The sequence below is a fragment of the Sinocyclocheilus rhinocerous genome, unplaced genomic scaffold (genome assembly GCF_001515625.1).
Source record: "Sinocyclocheilus rhinocerous isolate Xijiao unplaced genomic scaffold, SAMN03320098_v1.1 scaffold351, whole genome shotgun sequence".
Lineage (NCBI taxonomy): Eukaryota > Metazoa > Chordata > Actinopteri > Cypriniformes > Cyprinidae > Sinocyclocheilus > Sinocyclocheilus rhinocerous.
The window spans coordinates 46154-54376 of record NW_015639774.1 but is presented as its reverse complement, the minus strand read 5'-3'; the positions used below and the strand labels follow the sequence as shown (position 1 = coordinate 54376).

At 38.8% G+C, this 8223-nt stretch overlaps 1 pseudogene; it reads right to left on the bottom strand.

Moving 5' to 3' along the window:
- Positions 1-3054: 3054 nt before the first annotated feature.
- Positions 3055-8223, bottom strand: part of LOC107751864 (coatomer subunit epsilon-like) — a 7248-nt pseudogene continuing 2079 nt past the window's right edge.

Below are 8223 nucleotides of genomic sequence, written 5' to 3'. Positions count from 1 at the left end.
ACAGTTAGTGTAAACTGCAGTATATTGTAGTGTATGCAAATCAGGACTGCTACAAATACACTATTGCAGAAGTTTGTCTTTCTAATGTATATCACTTACTAAATTATTTCATTTTTATTTATCCATCTTCTTCCTGAGTAACTGATGAGCGCCGCCATGATGGATTCCATGTTCCGTTTGGACGCTCTCGTCTTGCGGTCTCCATAGAAATCCATGTTAAAACGGCAGTGGTGTAGTCTAGTTTTTTGCAGAGAGTATACCCCGCAATTTTGTACTACGCCACTGCTTCGCGCTTTTTTAAAGGCCTCATATGATGTTGCTAAAAAGAACATTATTTTGTGTATTTGGTGTAGTGAAATGTGTTTATGCGGTTTAAAGTCCCAAAACCACATTATTTTCCACATACTGTACATTATTGTTTCTCCTCTATGCCCCGCCTTTCTGAAACGCGTCAATTTTTACAAAGCTCATCGGTCTGAAAAGCGAGGTGTGCTCTGATTGGCCAGCTATCCAGTGCGTTGTGATTGGCCGAATACCTCAAGCGTGTGACGGAAATGTTACGCCCCTTACCATACTGTGATGCCCTGTCCGGCCGAAGCGACGATTACTCCAAACAGAAAGGAAAAATGGGGGGGTGGGGAGGGGGAGACAGGACCCCCCCCCATTTGAGGGTTGTCCCCCCTAAAAATATTATTAAAAGCCATGCTGTGTATTGTAAATACCTATGTTTTATACTTTAAATAATTGTAAGTAGTAAAACAACACAAACGGGGCAAAAATGCGTTTTAGAAACATTTTGAGTCTCCCCCTCCCTTGCCTCACAGTGCTTTGGTCCAAATGCCTGCTTTCCTCTTTTACATCACCTACACACACATGTCCAGTGAGAGAGAACAAAGTCATTAGTTGTGGAACTCCAGTAAGTAAGGATGTCATGGCTATTTTATTCACTTAAACATCGCATGAAGTGATTATTTTCACTTTAATACAGATGATGCCAATGTATTTTTCGATGAGTCCGCCATGTTAGTAATAATAACCTTACCTACTTGACGGAAAGGGTTGCCAGGTTTTCACAACAAAACCCGCCCAATTGCTACTCAAAGCTAGCCCAAACTCAGGGGCGGACCAATAAGCGAGGTAAGCGGCCCCGGGGCATCAGGGGGTCTGATATTTTTCACCATCTGATATTGGCGAAAAATATTTGACAAACGCTCCAGTGTGTATTTGTGTTCTGGAGAGCGTCAAATTTTCACAAGTTGTGAAGAGGTAAATAAACTATGAGAGAGAGAGAGAGAGAGAGAGAGCGCAAAATAAGAGTTAGGCATAAAAGAGCATGCTTAGTTATTGTGTTGGGGCCCCATACCTAACATTTGCTTAGGGCCCCCAAATCACTAAATCTGACCTTGCAACTAACCGCGTTTCGAGAGGGTCCCCCGGTAAAAATCCGTGTTCTGGAGGCTAAAATACACGTTATTGGGGTCACTTCAACCCGCGGACATGAAAAACAACCCGCGGCAACAGTGATAAAGTAGCCCAATTCCACAGGAAAACCGCAGACTTGACAACCCTGTGACGGATCGTAATGTCTACAACGGACACAAGCGCTGTCGCGGTGCGACCACAACAGCTTTAAGTTGTCTAATTTGGCACGGTCTCCCTGCTGCACTAATAGTAGTAAGGCTTTCCCCCGTGTATACATATCCTTTCAAGTACAATTTTTGCTGTATTATTTGTGTCCCCTTCAAAAATTGCTCTTGAGAAATGTTATGTTTATTATCATTTTGGACAAAATCCACCTAACTTCACCCCGATCGGGAGTTGTATGTTGGATATGTGCGCTCATCTGTTGTCAATGCAGTTAACAGCGCGTCGTTTCATGTCATCTACCCACTCATTAAACTAAGTGAGTTACTGCAAAAAGACGGTCATTGCGACACTGTAAAGTGACGAAATTATGGTGCCATGTGCTTTTTAAAACAATATTTCATAGGCTTATTTGACTAGAAACACCAGAGACTTCGGCGTTCAGGAAAAAGGTGGATACAAGTATCAGAGAAAATCTCTTCCAGGCAATGGACTGGCCTGAACTGTCATGTGGTGACACAGGTGTGAAGTGTTGTCAAGACTGGATTCACAACACCAGATGGTTTTTTGCCCGTTGCCTGGCAAGGAGCAACATTGGCTGTGATGTGGACAATGTCCTCTGGGCCCTGGCCAGAGCCAGACCCAGACCCAGCTCGAAGACGTGATGAAGAGGCAGAGTATATTCTATACTCTAGCATGCTTTTCATTTAGTTTCCTTTGAACTTTTGAAGTTGGACTCCTGTATTTTTACAGATTGCAAGGGTTGAATATACAGACATTTATTACTATATTACCTTCAGTACTTAAAATATACAGTATATTCACAGTATTCAGTTTCCTATAGTATTAAGTGATTCCTATACTTTTTTATTGCAAAATGCATTTACTAAATACAATAAAAAATTTAAAAAAAAAATCTAAATTCAGTATAAACATGCCCTAAGTGCTTTGCTCTCCATTTTTGATGAAGTGTCTAATGAATGCTCTGTAATCTTTATAAAAACATTTTTATATATAAATTATTTTGTGAATTTTAGTTTGAAAAACTGGTATTGTTTTTAAAGTTGTGAGAAAATGGGTAAAGGTTTCAGGAAATGCCTTGGCAATTGTGAAAAACTGTCATTTAAAGGCTTCTGTGCTATACAAGCTGTTCTCCCAAAAAAATAACATGAGAAATGAGCTGTCCGTTATTGTTTTGTAATCTCAAATCCAGTTAAAATAAAACAATAGTTTGGAGCATTTGATGATAAGAGGTACACGTCTGTATAGGGCAACACTTTTTACAGTAACTTTCATTTATATCAATAATGTAACGTTACACAATGCTGATTATAAGTACATTCAATTAAGAATAATTTAATGGAAATGGTCTAAAGATACCCCATATTATTATTTTGTATGAACTGACAATCAGTATGGTGAACTGATGTGTTATGAAGACATTTCACACAGTTTTTGCACTTTTTAAAAAAATCACAATATGAATATTCATTAACATAAAAACATTATGTTTGATAAACGTTTATTTAACCATCATACAGGAATGTTTGTAGAGCTTTTGGGCATGTCAAAAAGACAGAGCAAACAAAAATCTCAAACATATGAATGTTATTTTGTTTAATGCATTTAAAAAAAAAGTGTCAAGAGGAAAAATAATATTGTGTTGCATTGTAGGAGACAAACTAAAACTGTAGTTCTTTCAGGCGCTGGGGGCGTACTGTATGGCAAGCCTGTCAAATTCATTCTCCTGTGGGAACATAATTGAGTTTACAATGTCTTTATTAAACTTAGTACTTAATTTTTTCAGTTACTCAGATAATGCCTTCACTATATGCTCTCAAAAAAGAAAAACAGAACAAGATGTCCCGTCTCACACTAAATAACCTTACCTTAGCAATATATTCCTTAACAAATGGATGTGACTTGTGTGCATCTTTCAGTTGAGACATGTATCGATTTGTCACCTGTGCAGAAACAAAGGAACTATGAACATCTCTGCTCTCCTTTACACAACTAATGCTTCCTCAGCATGCAGATTATAGTTTTAATCTTAAAAGTCCCCTGAAATGCTTAGAAACACGCAGCGTTACTCTGTGTTGACGTCATTTTAACTGAAACAGGAAGACAGGGTGGGACATATCAAGCAGCCCCGCCCCTTTTTAAAATAGCCAATAGCGTTCGTTTATATCACAGCTTGGGCTAGAGCCGTTCAGAGCCGGTGAGCTCCGTAAAGTCGCATTTGACAGGGTATGCCAGCCACAATCTCATCCATATTGCTATAAAATATAGCATTCTGTGTAGAATTCAAATAGCTCCGATACATTTTGTGGTCTGCGCCGACTCGCGCATGTGATCGCTGCGTGCTATCGTGTCTCTGGACTGGAGCAGAGTGTGTGCGGTTAGCGTGACAGCGCGAAACCAGACTTCTTTTTTTCCTGAATGGAATCATCCATATTGCTATAAAATATAGCATTCTGTGTAGAATTCAAATAGCTCCTATACATTTTGTGGTCTGCGCCGACTCGCGCATGTGATCCGCTCCGTGCTATCGTGTCTCTGGACCGGAGCAGAGTGTGTGTGCGGTGCGGTGGTTAGCGTGACACAGCGCGAAACCAGACTTCTTTTTTTCCTCAATGGAAAGCATATTTACACTGTTTGAATCGTTCCCTGTCCCCTATATAGTGCACTACGTGCCATTAACTGTACAGAAAATACTAATTCTGTGGACAAGTGACCGATTTCAGTCACGGCTTCAGCGTTTATTTTATAGTGTAGGGGGATTCTAGAGAGCATTTAATTGGACAGAAAGTTTGATGAGAGGCTGAAGTACGATGTGACATCAAAAAAAAATCGTTGAGCCGTTTTGGCGGAAATGACGAACTGCAAGCTTTGAATGCTTATATCTTCTAAATGCGAATTTTGTCACTGTTTTGGAGCACACTGCCTTATAGATAACTTTAAGACTAACATATTGATACTAACACCCAAAACACTTTAATTTTGATTTCATGGGGACTTTAACATGTTAACATCCACACTGCTTCTGTAGCTGACTGTACTGAGAACATTTATGTTTAGAAAGTTCACCTCAGGAGGTTTGCCCAAATGCTGTGTCAACACAATGAGGTTGATGAGTGTCTCCGGGTGGCTGCTGTCCTATAGAAGATGAAGGACAAATCAAGACATTTCACCACAGTTAAAAGTGGACCAAAGCCAGCTCATTGAATAATCAATATGCAGCACATCTTTATGAGTTCTGCTTTCAATTTCAATAGTAATTCCAGTTTTGAACCAGGCAACCAATTTGCCGCCTTGTATAGGTCAACGTTAGAGACTAGCAGAAAAATTAAGCCCTGATTACATTGTGATAGTGCATTCATGATAGAATTTCTAATATGGTCTGAGTTTGGGTTGTTTACTTAGCTTGAAGGTCTTGGATTCAACCAAAAAGTCAATCTATACTTGTCAAACTTGTCAAATTAGACAAAATGTTTTGCCATTTGCTGTGCTGAAATCCAGGCTCTTACTTTGTCCAGAGCATCCTGGAGTACTGACTCAGCCTCATCCCACTTATTCTGAGCCATGTGACTTGCAGCCTGACCGTTCAGCAGCAGCAGTGTGGGCGAGTACTTGTCTGACATTTCCTGGAAGATATAGAACGCATCCTGCAATTTCTCTCCCCCCTGTTGGTAGAAAAAAAAAAAGAAACATTTAATTCCTAGTCGATAAGAGAGAAAAAAAAATTACAATTCAGCAAAAATGGAACAAATAGCCATACCCAGAGATTTTAAAGAAAAACAAAATCATTTCACACTGTTCAACTCACTACAACATTGTACATATCTAAATGGAAAAATTTTTTAAATTGATGCGTTTAGAAGAAAAACAAGTTATTACATTTTGCTGAAAGTCTAAGACAATTTTTCTTTGGAAAGACACGTAATAACGAATCAGTCAGAATAAAAGCTGTGACACATCAAACTGCATTCGAACACACCGCAAAAGACTACAGTCAACAGCCAACTAGCACTTAGGCCCTGTCCAAATACCCACACTTGCAGTCTTCTGCACTTGAGAGCGTCTGCATGCAACAGGAAGTCAGGAAGGTAACAGGAAGGCCCCCCCATATCGGTAGTCATGGAATCCCTGATGTCATCCCCGCTGCAATTTGGAGTGGTTAGCCAAGCCCAGGCCGGGTTCTATATGGGTGCCAAATACCCTCAAACGAAAGTAAAAGCAACCTCAATTCTGTTGATTTCTTGAACGCAATGGCAAATCAGAGGCGTTTTAGTTGGTCAGAGTTTTTGTCTACTGCACACTCGTGAATCATCTCATAACAAACAAAGTGCAGATGTGAAGCACATAATTGATTGTGCAGTATAGAGAGTTTCATGACATGATAACCAAAGCAATGGACGGGACAAAGATATGTGAGAGCACCCTCAGTAATTTAATTCTGGAACGGGGACTGGCCAAGCCTCCATAGACAGTGCGTGTTCAGAGAGAGATCCAGCTCACGGACCAAAAACATGTGTAAACTTTATTGAGCTCGGGCCATATCAACCGGTAATTTCATTTCCAGTTACGAACGGTAGAAAGTTCATGAATGAATGGTATGCGATTTATGACTGGCTTGAATATAGTCCCACAACTGATCAGGTTTTTTTTTTTGTCTTGCATTTGATGTCAATAAGTCCAAAATGGACACATTTCAAGTGACTGGATTTGACAACTGGAAAAATGACAGAAAAATTCATAATTTTTCATCAGAAAAGCAGCGTGCACATTTCTGGTTAAAAATCAAAGGCCATCAACAGACAATTAAAACTGGAAGTATCGCCATTTAAATCAGCAGCAAGAATAAAAAAGCTAATCCACAGTTTATTAAACGTTGGCAACCTCTTTAAGTTATTCTTAACGGTGCTGTATTGACTGCTTTGATGCCGTGCAATAAAGTACAGGTATGCAAACTCCCCAAGGGTGAAAAGGGTGACAATCCCCAACCAGGAACTATTCTAAATCTACACGATCTACACGAATCATACAAATGACCCATTCTGAATTCACAACGGCGAATTTCACCAAAAGGTGTCAAGTTTGCATCCCTGAAAGTAGGACATTGTTTTGATACTTATATCCGTAATTACGTTTTTGAGAAATACATTTTTGTATAATTTTTTTTTGCATCTTGCAGTTAAATGTTGTCCATGCCCATCATGCATCATGTTCAGGAAAGCACATGCCCCAAAATCGTGAGATGTCGAGGAAAACTTTCCACTGTAAGTTAAATTAATTAGATATTAAATATAATTTGGTAGTAAAAGCAAGAGTATGTGTATTTTGGACATCATTTATCAATGATTTTATCACTTAATTACAAGCATCACAATTATTAAATTGTCATCTGTTAGAAGGACTTCTGAACAGACATATAAAAGTTTATTTTGAAGTGCAATGTATTAAATGTACAAAATGTGTAAATAAGGCTCTGTGAAAACTTTACTTACATTTTTACAACTGCTATGTTGTAAGTATGTCCCACTGGATAAGCAAAAGTTTTACACGCCCACTTGAACACTTGTGCCAAATACAGGAAATATGTCATGTAAGTAGACAAGTGCTCAAGTGCAAAGACTGTAAGTGTGGGTATTGGGACATGCCCATACTTTCTGAATCTGCATCAGAGTAAATAACTTTTCATACCAGCAGGCGGCAGTAGTCTGTATTCATCTTCAAAAAAAATTAAACCAGAAATAGGATTGCAGATATACAAACCGTAAACAAAGCAGAACTTGCATACTATTTTAAATGTGAATCATGTTGATCAGTTGGTCTTCGGTTGCTTACATCACCGATATCCATGTCACTATGAAAATATTTGCATATGCTCAGGTAAAATGAGAAGACTCTTCTATGTGTGCCTTCTTGAATTTTAACATTTTCGTTTTTCTTCTCATGCACTGGTTGGCTAAGCTGAACAGCCAATAAGAATGATCTCTCACAACCAAAGTCTCCGACTTAATTTCAACATGCTCAGGTCCAACTAGTGCAAACGATGCAGAACAAACTGCAAAAACTGGGCTAACAGACACTCATCGATGGCTGCCAGCCCACTCACAGCCTTTAGACAAGGAACATCCAAGAAAATTATTTTTCATGTTTACTTCAATACTCACAATTGCAAGGTTGACCCAGGCTGTAGCAAGCTGGGTCAGAGTGGCATCTTCATCTTGGTCTTGCATCTTCTTTAATTCCTTTCTGTGGAGGCAATAAGCAACACAACAGATCAATGAAAATAATATATTTAAAGCCATTAACTAACAGGTTTAATTTTTATCAGGGTTCCCACTAACACTCCAAAGAGAAAGGAAAACTTGAAATCGCATCATATGACCCCTTTAAGGAAATCCATTGAAGTCAGTACTGGTGATAAATAATCATGAGCATTTTAAACCTTGTACATGTGCAAATCTGTAAAAAAAAATATATAAAGAAAAGAAATTAAAAAATAGGACTTTCTATTTGCTTTTAAACTGTAATCGCTTTTCACTAAGCTGTTTTTCCAATTTTTCAGTTTTCAGTTCTACATTTTCTCCTTAGCTTCATGGTGCAGTAAGTTTTGGGAGTTCATTTTTAGTC